This window comes from Rhipicephalus microplus, unplaced genomic scaffold (assembly GCF_043290135.1).
Source record: "Rhipicephalus microplus isolate Deutch F79 unplaced genomic scaffold, USDA_Rmic scaffold_116, whole genome shotgun sequence".
NCBI lineage: Eukaryota > Metazoa > Arthropoda > Arachnida > Ixodida > Ixodidae > Rhipicephalus > Rhipicephalus microplus.
The window spans coordinates 628,898-643,538 of NW_027464688.1; the positions used below are offsets into that span (position 1 = coordinate 628,898).

Genomic DNA, 14,641 nt, shown 5'->3' on the forward strand with positions numbered 1-14,641 from the left:
CACCACCATCAGAACATATTTTCAAAGCTGTCAGCGAAAAGAAAAAAAAAGCGACACACCGTCCCCGGGTGGGCTCAAACCTCCAACCTCTCGGTTAACAGCCGATCGCGCTAGCCAATTGCGTCACGGAGACAGTCCTGCTATACTCTCACCACCATCAGAACATATCTTCAAAGCTATCAGCCCAAAGAAAAAAAGCGCCGCACCACCCCCGGGTGGGCTCGAGCCTCCAACCTTTCGGCTATAAGCCGATCGCGCTAGCCAATTGCGCCACGGAGACAGTCGTGCTCCACTTTCACCACCATCAGAACATATCTTCAAAGCTATCACCGCAAAGAAAAAAAAGCGACACACCGTCCCCAGTGGGCTCGAAACTCCAAGCTTTCGGTTAACAGCCGATCACGCTAACCAATTGCGCAACGGAGACAGTCCTGCTCCACTCTCACCACCATCAGAACATATCTTCAACGCTATCAGCCCAAAGGAAAAAAGGCGGCGCACCACCCCCGGGTGGGCTCGAACCTCCATCCTTTCTGTCAACAGCCGATCGCGCAAGCCAATTGCGCCACGGAGACAGTCGTGCTCCACTCTCACCACCATCAGAGCATATCCTCAAAGCTATCAGCTCAAAGAAAAAAAAAGCGCCGCGATACTACCGGGTGGGCTCCAAACCCCAAGCTTTCGGTTAACAGCCGATCGCGCTAGCCTATTGCGCCACGGAGACAGCCCTGCTCTACTCTCACCACCATCAGAACATATCTTCAAAGCTATCAGCCCAAAAAAAAAAGCGCCGCACCACCACCGGGTGGACTCGAACCTCAAACCTTTTGGTTAACAGTCGATCGCGCTAGCCAATTGCGCCACAGAGACAGTCCTGCTTCACTCTCACCACCATCAGAACATATCTTCGAAGCTATCAGCCCATAGAAAAATAAGCCCACACCACCACCGAGTGGGCTCGAACCTCCAACCTTTTGGTTAACAGCCGATTGCGCTAGCCAATTACTCCACGGAGAGAGTCGTGCTCCACTCTCACCACCATTCGAACATGTTTTCAAAGCTATCAGCGCAAAGAAAAAAGCAACACACCACTCCTGGGAGGGCTCAAACCTCCAATTCTTCGGTTAACAGCCGAACGAGCTAGCCAATTGCGCCACGGAGACAGCCGTGCTCAGATCTCACCACCGTGAGAACATATCTTCAAAGCTATCAGCCCCAAAAAATAGCACCGCACCACCACCTGGTGGGCTCGAACCGCCAACCTTTCGGTTAACAGTCGATCGCGCTAGCCAATTGCGCCACGGAGACAGTCCTGCTTCACTCTCACCACCATCAGAACATATCTTCAAAGCTATCAGCCCATAGAAAAAAGCCAGCACCACCACCGGGTGTGCTCGAACCTCCAATATTTCGGTTAACGGCCGAACGCGCTAGCCAATTGCGCCACGGAGACAGTCCTGCTCCACTCTAGCAACCATCAGAACATATCTTCAAAGCTATCAGCCCAAAGAAAAAAACCGCCGCCTCACCACCGGGTGGGCTCGAACCTCAAACCTTTTCGTTAACAGTCGATCGCGCTAGCCGATTGCGCCACGGAGACAGTCCTGCTTCACTCTCACCACCATCAGAACATATCTTCAAAGCTATCAGCCCATAGAAAAATAAGCCCTCACCACCACCGGGTGGGCTCGAACCTCCAACCTTTTGGTTAACAGCCGATCGCACTAGCCAATGGCGCCACGGAGAGAGTCGTGCTCCACTCTCACCACCATTCGAACATGTTTTCAAAGCTATCAGCGCAAAGAAAAAAGCAACACCCCACTCCTGGGAGGGCTCAAACCTCCAATTCTTCGGTTAACAGCCGAACGGGCTAGCCAATTGCGCCACGGAGACAGCCGTGCTCAGATCTCACCACCGTGAGAACATGTCTCCAAAGTTATCAGTGCAAAATAAAGCAACACACCACTCCCGGAAGGGCTCGAACCTCCAACCTTTCGCTTAACAGCCGATCGCGCTAGCAAATTGCGCCACGGAGACAGTCCTGCTATACTCTCAATACCATCAGAAAATATCTTCAAACCTATCAGCCCAAAGAAAAAAAAAGTGCCGCACCACCACCGGGTGGGCTCGAACCTCCAACTTTTTGGTTAACTGCAAATCGCGCTAGCCAACTGCCCCACGGAGACAGTCGTGCTCCACTCTCACCACCGTCCGAACATTTCTTCACAGCTATCAGCCCAAAGAAAAAGAAGCACCCCACCACAACCGGGTGGGCTCGAACCTGCAACCTTTCGGTCAACAGCAGATCGCGCTAGCCAATTGCGCCACGGAGACAGTCGTGCTCACCTCTCACCACCTTCAGAACATATTTTCAAAGCTGTCACCGAAAAGAAAAAAAAAGCGACACACCGTCCCCGGGTGGGCTCAAACCTCCAACCTCTCGGTTAACAGCCGATTGCGCTAGCCAATTGCGTCACGGAGACAGTCCTGCTATACTCTCACCACCATCAGAACATATCTTCAGAGCTATCAGCCCAAAGAAAAAGAAGCGCCGCACCACCACCAGGTGGGCTCGAACCTCCAACCTTTCAGTCAACAGCAGATCGCGCTAGCCAATTGCGCCACAGAGACAGTCGTGCTCCCCTCTCTCCACCATCAGAACATATCTTCAAAGCTATCAGCGAAAAGAAAAAAAAAAGCGACACACCGTCCCCGGGTGGGCTCAAACCTCCAACCTCTCGGTTAACAGCCGATCGCGCTAGCCAATTGCGCCACGGAGACAGTCCTGCTATACTCTCACCACCATCAGAACATATCTTCAAAGCTATCAGTCCAAAGAAAAAAAGCGCCGCACCACTCCGGGTGGGCTCGAACCTCAAACCTTTCGTCTAACAGCCGATTGCGCTCGCCAATTGCGCCATGGAGACAGTCGTGCTCCACTCTCACTAACAACAGAACATATCTCCAACGCTATCAGCCCAAAGAAAAAAAAGCGGCGCACCACCCCCGGGTGGGCTCGAACCTCCATCCTTTCTGTTAACAGCCGATCGCGCTAGCCAATTGCGCCACGGAGACAGTCCTGCTCTACTCTCACCACCATCAGAACATATCTTCAAAGCTATCAGCTCAAAGAAAAAAAAGCGCCGCACCACTACCGGGGGGGCTCGAAACTCCAAGCTTTCAGTTAACAGCCGATCGCGCTAGCCAATTGCGTCACGGAGAAAGTCCTGCTCTACTCTCACCACCATCAGAACATATCTTCAAAGCTATCAGCCCAAAGAAAAAAAGCGCCGCACCACCACCGGGTGGGCTCGAACCTCCAACCTTCGGTTCAAAGCCGATCGCGCTAGCCAATGGCGCCACGGAGACAGTCGTGCTCCACCCTCACCACCGTCAGAACATTTCTTCAGAGCTATCAGCCCAAAGAAAAAAAAGCGCCGCACCACCACCGGGTGGGCTCGAACCTCCAACTTTTCGGTTACTGCAAATCGCGCTAGCCAACTGCGTCACGGGGACAGTCGTGCTCAACTCTCACCACCATCAGAACATATCTTCAAAGCTATCAGCGCAAAGAAAAAAGCAACACACCACTCCCGGGTGTGCTCGAAACTCCAACTTTTCGGTTAACAGCCGATCGCGCTAGCCAATTGCCCTACGGAGACAGTCGTATTCCACTCTCACCACCGTAAGAACATTTCTTCGGAGCTATCAGCCCAAAGAAAAAAACGCCGAACCACCACCGGGTGGGCTCGAACCTCCAACCTTTCGGTTAAAAGCCGATCGCGCTAGCCAATGGCGCCACGGAGACAGTCGTCCTCCACGCTCACCACCGTCAGAACATTTCTTCAGAGCTATCAGCCCAAAGAAAAAAAAGCGCCGCACCCTCACCGGGTGGGCTCGAACCTCCAACCTTTACGTTAACAGCGGATCGCGCTAGCCAATTGGGCCACGGAGACAGTCGTGCTCCACTCTCACCACCATTAGAACATATCTTCAAAGCTATCAGCGCAAAGAAAAAAGCAACACACCACTCCCGGGAGGGCTCAAACCTCCAACCTTTCGCTTAACAGCCGATCGCGCTAGCAAATTGCGCCATGGAGGCAGTCCTGCTATACTCTCACCACCATCAGAACATATCTTCAAAGCTATCAGCCCAAAGAAAAAAAAGCGCCAAACCACCACCGGGTGGGCTCGAACCTCCAACCTTTCGGTTAACAGCCGATCGCGCTAGCCAATTGCGCCGCGGAGACAGTCGTGCTCCACTCTCACCACCATCAGAACATATCTTCAAAGCTATCAGTGCAAAGAAAAAAGCAACACACCACTCCCGGTAGCGCTCGAACCTCCAACTTTTCGGTTAACAGCCGATCGCACTAGCCAATTGCGCCACGGAGACATTCCTGCTCCACACTCACCACCATAAGAACATTTCTTCAAAGCTATCAGCCCAAACAAAAAGAGCGCTAAACCACCACCGGGTGGGCTCGAACCTCCAACCTTTCGGTTAACAGCCGATCGCACTAGCCAATTCCGCCACGGAAACAGTCGTGCTCCACTTTCACCACCATCAGAACATATCTTCAAAGCTATCAAAGCAAAAAAAAAAGCAACAGACCACTCCCGGGAGGGCTCAAAACTCCAACCTTATGGTTAACAGCCGATCGCGCTAGCCAATTGCGCCACCGAGACAGTCCTGCTCCACTCTCACCACCATCAGAACATATCTTCAAAGCTAACAGCCCAAAGAAAAAAAGCGCCGAACCACCACCGGGTGGGCTCGAACCTCCAACCTTTCGGTTTAAAGCCGATCGCGCTAGCCAATGGCGCCACGGAGACAGTCGTGCTCCACCCTCACCACCGTCAGAACATTTCTTCAGAGCTATCAGCCCAAAGAAAAAAAAGCGCCGCACCACCACCGGGTGGGCTCGAACCTCCAACTTCTCGGTTAACTGCAAATCGCGCTAGCCAACTGCGTCACGGAGACAGTCGTGCTCAACTCTCACCACCACCGGGACATTTCTTCAGAGCTATCAGCCCAAAGAAAAAGAAGCGCCGCACCACCACCAGGTGGGCTCGAACCTCCAACCTATCAGTCAACAGCAGATCGCGCTAGCCAATTGCGCCACAGAGACAGTCGTGCTCAACTCTCACCACCATCAGAACATATCTTTAAAGCTATCAGCGAAAAGAAAAAAAAGCGACACACCGTCCCCAGTGGGCTCGAAACTCCAAGCTTTCGGTTAACAGCCGATCACGCTAGCCAATTGCGCAACGGAGACAATCCTGCTCCACTCTCAACACCATCACAACATATCTTCAAAGCTATCAGCCCAAAGAAAAAAAAGCGCCGCACTACCACCGGGTGGGCTCGAACCTGCAACCTTTCGGTTAACAGCCGATCGCGCTAGCCAATTGCGCCACGGAGACTGTCGTGCTCCACTCTCACCACCATCAGAACATATCTCCAAAGCTATCAGCGCAAAGAAAAAAAACTGCCGAACCACCGGGTGGGCTCGAACCTCCAACTTTTCGGTTAACTGCAAATCGCGCTAGCCAACTGCGCCACGGAGACAGTCGTGCTCCGCTCTCACCACCGTCAAAACATTTCTTCACAGCTATCAGCCCAAAGAAAAAGAAGCGCCACACAACCACCGGGTGAGCTCGAACCTCCAACTAATCGGTCAACAACAGATCGCGCTAGCCAATTGCGCCACGGACACAGTCGTGCTCCACTCTCACCACCATCAGAACATATCTTCAAAGTTATCAGCGAAAAAAAAAGCGACACACCGTCCCCGGGTGGGCTCAAACCTCCAACCTCTCGGTTACCAGCCGATCGCGCAAGTCAATTGCGGCACGGAGACAGTCCTGCTACACTCTCACCACCGTCAGAACATATCTTCAAAGCTATCAGCCCAAAGAAAAAAAGCGCCGCACCACCCCCGGGTGGGCTCAAACCTCCAACCTTTCGGCTAACAGCCGATCGCGCTAGCCAATTGCGCCACGGAGACAGCCGTGCTCCACTTTCACCACCATCAGAACATATCTTCAAAGCTATCACCGCAAAAAAAAAAAGCGACACACCGTCCCCGGGTGGGCTCGAAACTCCAACCTTTCGGTTAACAGCCGAACGCGCTCGCCAATTTCGCCATGGAGACAGTCGTGCTCCACTCTCACCAACATCAAAACATATCTTCAAAGCTATCAGCCCAAAGAAAAAAAAAGCGCCGCAACACCCCCGGCCGGGCTCGAACCTCCAACCTTTCTGTTAACAGCCGATCGCGATAGCCAATTGCGTCACGGAGACAGTCGTGCTCCACTCTCACCACCGTCAGAACATATCTTCAAAGCTATCAGCTCAAAGAAAAAAAGCGCCGCACCACTACCTGGTGGGCTCGAAACTCCAAGCTTACAGTTAACAGCCGATCGCGCTAGCCAATTGCGCCACGGAGACAGTCCTGCTCCACTCTCACCACCATCAGAACATATCTTCAAAGCTATCAGCCCAAAGAAAAAAAGCGCCGCACCACCACCGGGTGGGCTCGAACCTCCAACCTTTCGGTTAACAGTCGATCGCGCTAGCCAATTGCGCCACGGAGACAGTCCTGCTTCACTCTCACCACCATCAGAACATATCTTCAAAGCTATCAGCCCATAGAAAAAAGCCAGCACCACCACCGGGTGTGCTCGAACCTCCAACCTTTCGGTTAACGGCCGAACGCGCTAGCCAATTGCGCCACGGAGACAGTCCTGCTCCACTCTAGCCACCATCAGAACATATCTTTAAAGCTATCAGCCCAAAGAAAAAAAAGCAACACACCACTCCCAGGAGGGCTCGAACCTCCAACCTTTCGGTTAACAGCCGATAGCGCTAGCCACTTGCGCCACGGAGACAGTCGTGCTCCACTCTCACCACCGTCAAAACATTTCTTCGGAGCTATCAGCCCAAAGAAAAAAAAGCGCCGAACCACCACCGGGTGGGCTCGAACCTCCAACCTTTCGGTTAACAGGCGATCGCGCTAGCCAATGGTGCCACGGAGACAGTCGTGCTCCACGCTCACCACCGTCAGAACATTTCTTCAGAGCTATCTGCCCAAAGAAAAAAAAGCGCCGCACCACCACCTGGTGGGCTCGAACCTCCAACCTTTACGTTAACAGCGGATCGCGCTAGCCAATTGGGCCACGGAGACAGTCGTGCTCCACTCTCACCACCGTGAGAACATGTCTCTAAAGTTATCAGCGCAAAGAAAAAAGCAACACACCACTCCCAGGAGGGCTCGAACCTCCAACCTTTCGGTTAACAGTCGATCGCGCTAGCCAATTGCGCCACGGAGACAGTCCTGCTTCACTCTCACCACCATCAGAACATATCTTCAAAGCTATCAGCCCATAGAAAAAAGCCAGCACCACCACCGGGTGTGCTCGAACCTCCAACCTTTCGGTTAACGGCCGAACGCGCTAGCCAATTGCGCCACGGAGACAGTCCTGCTCCACTCTAGCCACCATCAGAACATATCTTTAAAGCTATCAGCCCAAAGAAAAAAAAGCAACACACCACTCCCGGGAGGGCTCGAACCTCCAACCTTTCGCTTAACAGCCGATCGCGCTAGCAAATTGCGCCACGGAGGCAGTCCTACTATACTCTCACCACCATCAGAACATATCTTCAAAGCTATCAGCCCAAAGGAAAAAAAGTGCCGCACCACCACCGGGTGGGCTCAAACCTCCAACTTTTCGGTTAACTGCAAATCGCGTTAGCCAACTGCGCCACGCAGACAGTCGTGCTCCACTCTCACCACCGCCAGGACATTTCTTCAGAGCTATCAGCCCAAAGAAAAAGAAGCGCCACACCACCACCAGGTGGGCTCGAACTTCCAACCTTTCAGTCAACAGCAGATCGCGCTAGCCAATTGCGCCACAGAGACAGTCGTGCTCCACTCTCACCACCATCAGGACATATCTTCAAAGCTTTCAGCGCAAAAAAAAACGACACACCGTCCCCAGTGGGCTCGAAACTCCAAGCTTTCGGTTAACAGCCGATCGCGCTAGCCCATTGCGCCACGGAGACAGTCCTGCTCTACTCTCACCACCATCAGAACATATCTTCAAAGCTATCAGCCCAAAGAAAAAAAGCGCCGCACCACCACCGGGTGGGGTCGAACCTCAAACCTTTCGGTTAACAGCCGATCGCACTAGCCAATTGCGCCACGGAGACAGTCCTGCTCCACACTCACCACCATAAGAACATTTCTTCAAAGCTATCAGCCCAAACAAAAAGAGCGCCAAACCACCACCGGGTGGGCCCGAACCTCCAACCTTTCGGTTAACAGCCAATCGCACTAGCCAATTCCGCCACGGAAACAGTCGTGCTCCACTTTCACCACCATCAGAACATATCTTCAAAGCTATCAAAGCAAAGAAAAAAGCAACAGACCACTCCCGGGAGGGCTCAAAACTCCAACCTTATGGTTAACAGCCGATCGCGCTAGCCAATTGCGCCACCGAGACAGTCCTGCTCCACTCTCACCACCATCAGAACATATCTTCAAAGCTATCAGACCAACAAAAAAAAAGCGCCGCACCACCACCGGGTGGCCTCAAAACTTCAACCTTTCGGTTAACCAGCGATCGCGCTAGCCAATTGCCCTACGGAGACAGTCGTGCTCCACTCTCACCACCATCAGAACATATCTTCAAAGCTATCAGCCCGAAAAAAAGCGCTGCACCACCAAAGGGTGGGCTCAAACCTCCAATTTTTCGGTTAACAGCCGATCGCGCTAGCCAATTGCGCCACGGAGACAGTCCTGCTCCACTCTCACCACCATCAGAACATATCTTCAAAGTTATCAGCCTATAGAAAAAAGCCAGCACCACCACCGGGTGTGCTCGAACCTCCAACCTTTCGGTTAACGGCCGAACGCGCTAGCCCATTGCGCCACGGAGACAGTCCTGCTCCACTCCAGCCACCATCAGAACATATCTCTAAAGCTATCAGCCCAAAGAAAAAAAAGCAACACACCACTCCCGGGAGGGCTCGAACCTCCAACCTTTCGGTTAACAGCCGATAGCGCTAGCCAATCGCGCCACGGAGACAGTCGTGCTCCACTCTCACCACCGTAAGAACATTTCTTCGGAGCTATCAGCCCAAAGAAAAAAAGCGCCGAACCACCACCGGGTGGGCTCGAACCTCCAACCTTTCGGTTAAAAGCCGATCGCGCTAGCCAATGGCGCCACGGAGACAGTCGTGCTCCACGCTCACCACCGTCAGAACATTTCTTCAGAGCTATCAGCCCAAAGAAAAAAAAGCGCCGCACCCTCACCGGGTGGGCTCGAACCTCCAACCTTTACGTTAACAGCGGATCGCGCTAGCCAATTGGGCCACGGAGACAGTCGTGCTCCACTCTCACCACCATTAGAACATATCTTCAAAGCTATCAGCGCAAAGAAAAAAGCAACACACCACTCCCGGGAGGGCTCAAACCTCCAACCTTTCGCTTAACAGCCGATCGCGCTAGCAAATTGCGCCATGGAGGCAGTCCTGCTATACTCTCACCACCATCAGAACATATCTTCAAAGCTATCAGCCCAAAGAAAAAAAAGCGCCAAACCACCACCGGGTGGGCTCGAACCTCCAACCTTTCGGTTAACAGCCGATCGGACTAGCCAATTCCGCCACGGAAACAGTCGTGCTCTACTTTCACCACCATCAGAACATATCTTCAAAGCTATCAAAGCAAAGAAAAAAGCCACACACCACTCCCGGGAGGGGTCGAAACTCCAAACTTTCGGTTAACAGCCGATCGCGCTAGCCAATTGCGCCGCGGAGACAGTCGTGCTCCACTCTCACCACCATCAGAACATATCTTCAAAGCTATCAGTGCAAAGAAAAAAGCAACACACCACTCCCGGGAGCGCTCGAACCTCCAACTTTTCGGTTAACAGCCGATCGCACTAGCCAATTGCGCCACGGAGACATTCCTGCTCCACACTCACCACCATAAGAACATTTCTTCAAAGCTATCAGCCCAAACAAAAAGAGCGCTAAACCACCACCGGGTGGGCTCGAACCTCCAACCTTTCGGTTAACAGCCGATCGCACTAGCCAATTCCGCCACGGAAACAGTCGTGCTCCACTTTCACCACCATCAGAACATATCTTCAAAGCTATCAAAGCAAAAAAAAAAGCAACAGACCACTCCCGGGAGGGCTCAAAACTCCAACCTTATGGTTAACAGCCGATCGCGCTAGCCAATTGCGCCACCGAGACAGTCCTGCTCCACTCTCACCACCATCAGAACATACCTTCAAAGCTAACAGCCCAAAGAAAAAAAGCGCCGAACCACCACCGGGTGGGCTCGAACCTCCAACCTTTCGGTTTAAAGCCGATCGCGCTAGCCAATGGCGCCACGACGACAGTCGTGCTCCACCCTCACCACCGTCAGAACATTTCTTCAGAGCTATCAGCCCAAAGAAAAAAAAGCGCCGCACCACCGCCGGGTGGGCTCGAACCTCCAACTTTTCGGTTAACTGCAAATCGCGCTAGCCAACTGCGTCACGGAGACAGTCGTGCTCAACTCTCACCGCCACCGGGACATTTCTTCAGAGCTATCAGCCCAAAGAAAAAGAAGCGCCGCACCACCACCAGGTGGGCTCGAACCTCCAACCTATCAGTCAACAGCAGATCGCGCTAGCCAATTGCGCCACAGAGACAGTCGTGCTCAACTCTCACCACCATCAGAACATATCTTTAAAGCTATCAGCGAAAAGAAAAAAAAGCGACACACCGTCCCCAGTGGGCTCGAAACTCCAAGCTTTCGGTTAACAGCCAATCACGCTAGCCAATTGCGCAACGGAGACAATCCTGCTCCACTCTCAACACCATCACAACATATCTTCAAAGCTATCAGCCCAAAGAAAAAAAAGCGCCGCACTACCACCGGGTGGGCTCGAACCTTCAACCTTTCGGTTAACAGCCGATCGCGCTAGCCAATTGCGCCACGGAGACAGTCGTGCTCCACTCTCACCACCATCAGAACATATCTCCAAAGCTATTAGCGCAAAGAAAAAAAACTGCCGAACCACCGGGTGGGCTCGAACCTCCAACTTTTCGGTTAACTGCAAATCGCGCTAGCCAACTGCGCCACGGAGACAGTCGTGCTCCGCTCTCACCACCGTCAAAACATTTCTTCACAGCTATCAGCCCAAAGAAAAAGAAGCGCCACACAACCACCGGGTGAGCTCGAACCTCCAACCAATCGGTCAACAGCAGATCGCGCTAGCCAATTGCGCCACGGACACAGTCGTGCTCCACTCTCACCACCATCAGAACATATCTTCAAAGTTATCAGCGAAAAAAAAAGCGACACACCGTCCCCGGGTGGGCTCAAACCTCCAACCTCTCGGTTACCAGCCGATCGCGCAAGTCAATTGCGGCACGGAGACAGTCCTGCTACACTCTCACCACCGTCAGAACATATCTTCAAAGCTATCAGCCCAAAGAAAAAAAGCGCCGCACCACCCCCGGGTGGGCTCAAACCTCCAACCTTTCGGCTAACAGCCGATCGCGCTAGCCAATTGCGCCACGGAGACAGCCGTGCTCCACTTTCACCACCATCAGAACATATCTTCAAAGCTATCACCGCAAAAAAAAAAAGCGACACACCGTCCCCGGGTGGGCTCGAAACTCCAACCTTTCGGTTAACAGCCGAACGCGCTCGCCAATTTCGCCATGGAGACAGTCGTGCTCCACTCTCACCAACATCAAAACATATCTTCAAAGCTATCAGCCCAAAGAAAAAAAAAGCGCCGCAACACCCCCGGCCGGGCTCGAACCTCCAACCTTTCTGTTAACAGCCGATCGCGATAGCCAATTGCGTCACGGAGACAGTCGTGCTCCACTCTCACCACCGTCAGAACATATCTTCAAAGCTATCAGCTCAAAGAAAAAAAGCGCCGCACCACTACCTGGTGGGCTCGAAACTCCAAGCTTACAGTTAACAGCCGATCGCGCTAGCCAATTGCGCCACGGAGACAGTCCTGCTCCACTCTCACCACCATCAGAACATATCTTCAAAGCTATCAGCCCAAAGAAAAAAAGCGCCGCACCACCACCGGGTGGGCTCGAACCTCCAACCTTTCGGTTAACAGTCGATCGCGCTAGCCAATTGCGCCACGGAGACAGTCCTGCTTCACTCTCACCACCATCAGAACATATCTTCAAAGCTATCAGCCCATAGAAAAAAGCCAGCACCACCACCGGGTGTGCTCGAACCTCCAACCTTTCGGTTAACGGCCGAACGCGCTAGCCAATTGCGCCACGGAGACAGTCCTGCTCCACTCTAGCCACCATCAGAACATATCTTTAAAGCTATCAGCCCAAAGAAAAAAAAGCAACACACCACTCCCAGGAGGGCTCGAACCTCCAACCTTTCGGTTAACAGCCGATAGCGCTAGCCACTTGCGCCACGGAGACAGTCGTGCTCCACTCTCACCACCGTCAAAACATTTCTTCGGAGCTATCAGCCCAAAGAAAAAAAAGCGCCGAACCACCACCGGGTGGGCTCGAACCTCCAACCTTTCGGTTAACAGGCGATCGCGCTAGCCAATGGTGCCACGGAGACAGTCGTGCTCCACGCTCACCACCGTCAGAACATTTCTTCAGAGCTATCTGCCCAAAGAAAAAAAAGCGCCGCACCACCACCTGGTGGGCTCGAACCTCCAACCTTTACGTTAACAGCGGATCGCGCTAGCCAATTGGGCCACGGAGACAGTCGTGCTCCACTCTCACCACCGTGAGAACATGTCTCTAAAGTTATCAGCGCAAAGAAAAAAGCAACACACCACTCCCAGGAGGGCTCGAACCTCCAACCTTTCGGTTAACAGTCGATCGCGCTAGCCAATTGCGCCACGGAGACAGTCCTGCTTCACTCTCACCACCATCAGAACATATCTTCAAAGCTATCAGCCCATAGAAAAAAGCCAGCACCACCACCGGGTGTGCTCGAACCTCCAACCTTTCGGTTAACGGCCGAACGCGCTAGCCAATTGCGCCACGGAGACAGTCCTGCTCCACTCTAGCCACCATCAGAACATATCTTTAAAGCTATCAGCCCAAAGAAAAAAAAGCAACACACCACTCCCGGGAGGGCTCGAACCTCCAACCTTTCGCTTAACAGCCGATCGCGCTAGCAAATTGCGCCACGGAGGCAGTCCTACTATACTCTCACCACCATCAGAACATATCTTCAAAGCTATCAGCCCAAAGGAAAAAAAGTGCCGCACCACCACCGGGTGGGCTCAAACCTCCAACTTTTCGGTTAACTGCAAATCGCGTTAGCCAACTGCGCCACGCAGACAGTCGTGCTCCACTCTCACCACCGCCAGGACATTTCTTCAGAGCTATCAGCCCAAAGAAAAAGAAGCGCCACACCACCACCAGGTGGGCTCGAACTTCCAACCTTTCAGTCAACAGCAGATCGCGCTAGCCAATTGCGCCACAGAGACAGTCGTGCTCCACTCTCACCACCATCAGGACATATCTTCAAAGCTTTCAGCGCAAAAAAAAACGACACACCGTCCCCAGTGGGCTCGAAACTCCAAGCTTTCGGTTAACAGCCGATCGCGCTAGCCCATTGCGCCACGGAGACAGTCCTGCTCTACTCTCACCACCATCAGAACATATCTTCAAAGCTATCAGCCCAAAGAAAAAAAGCGCCGCACCACCACCGGGTGGGGTCGAACCTCAAACCTTTCGGTTAACAGCCGATCGCACTAGCCAATTGCGCCACGGAGACAGTCCTGCTCCACACTCACCACCATAAGAACATTTCTTCAAAGCTATCAGCCCAAACAAAAAGAGCGCCAAACCACCACCGGGTGGGCCCGAACCTCCAACCTTTCGGTTAACAGCCAATCGCACTAGCCAATTCCGCCACGGAAACAGTCGTGCTCCACTTTCACCACCATCAGAACATATCTTCAAAGCTATCAAAGCAAAGAAAAAAGCAACAGACCACTCCCGGGAGGGCTCAAAACTCCAACCTTATGGTTAACAGCCGATCGCGCTAGCCAATTGCGCCACCGAGACAGTCCTGCTCCACTCTCACCACCATCAGAACATATCTTCAAAGCTATCAGACCAACAAAAAAAAAGCGCCGCACCACCACCGGGTGGCCTCAAAACTTCAACCTTTCGGTTAACCAGCGATCGCGCTAGCCAATTGCCCTACGGAGACAGTCGTGCTCCACTCTCACCACCATCAGAACATATCTTCAAAGCTATCAGCCCGAAAAAAAGCGCTGCACCACCAAAGGGTGGGCTCAAACCTCCAATTTTTCGGTTAACAGCCGATCGCGCTAGCCAATTGCGCCACGGAGACAGTCCTGCTCCACTCTCACCACCATCAGAACATATCTTCAAAGTTATCAGCCTATAGAAAAAAGCCAGCACCACCACCGGGTGTGCTCGAACCTCCAACCTTTCGGTTAACGGCCGAACGCGCTAGCCCATTGCGCCACGGAGACAGTCCTGCTCCACTCCAGCCACCATCAGAACATATCTCTAAAGCTATCAGCCCAAAGAAAAAAAAGCAACACACCACTCCCGGGAGGGCTCGAACCTCCAACCTTTCGGTTAACAGCC

General features: G+C 52.8%; 1 non-coding gene across 1 annotated transcript; it reads right to left on the reverse strand.

Annotated features, from left to right (window-relative positions):
- Positions 1 to 2,707: 2,707 nt before the first annotated feature.
- TRNAN-GUU (transfer RNA asparagine (anticodon GUU)) lies at positions 2,708 to 2,781 on the reverse strand. Its single transcript has one exon. It is a non-coding gene; the product is annotated as a tRNA-Asn (tRNA).
- Positions 2,782 to 14,641: the final 11,860 nt, after the last annotated feature.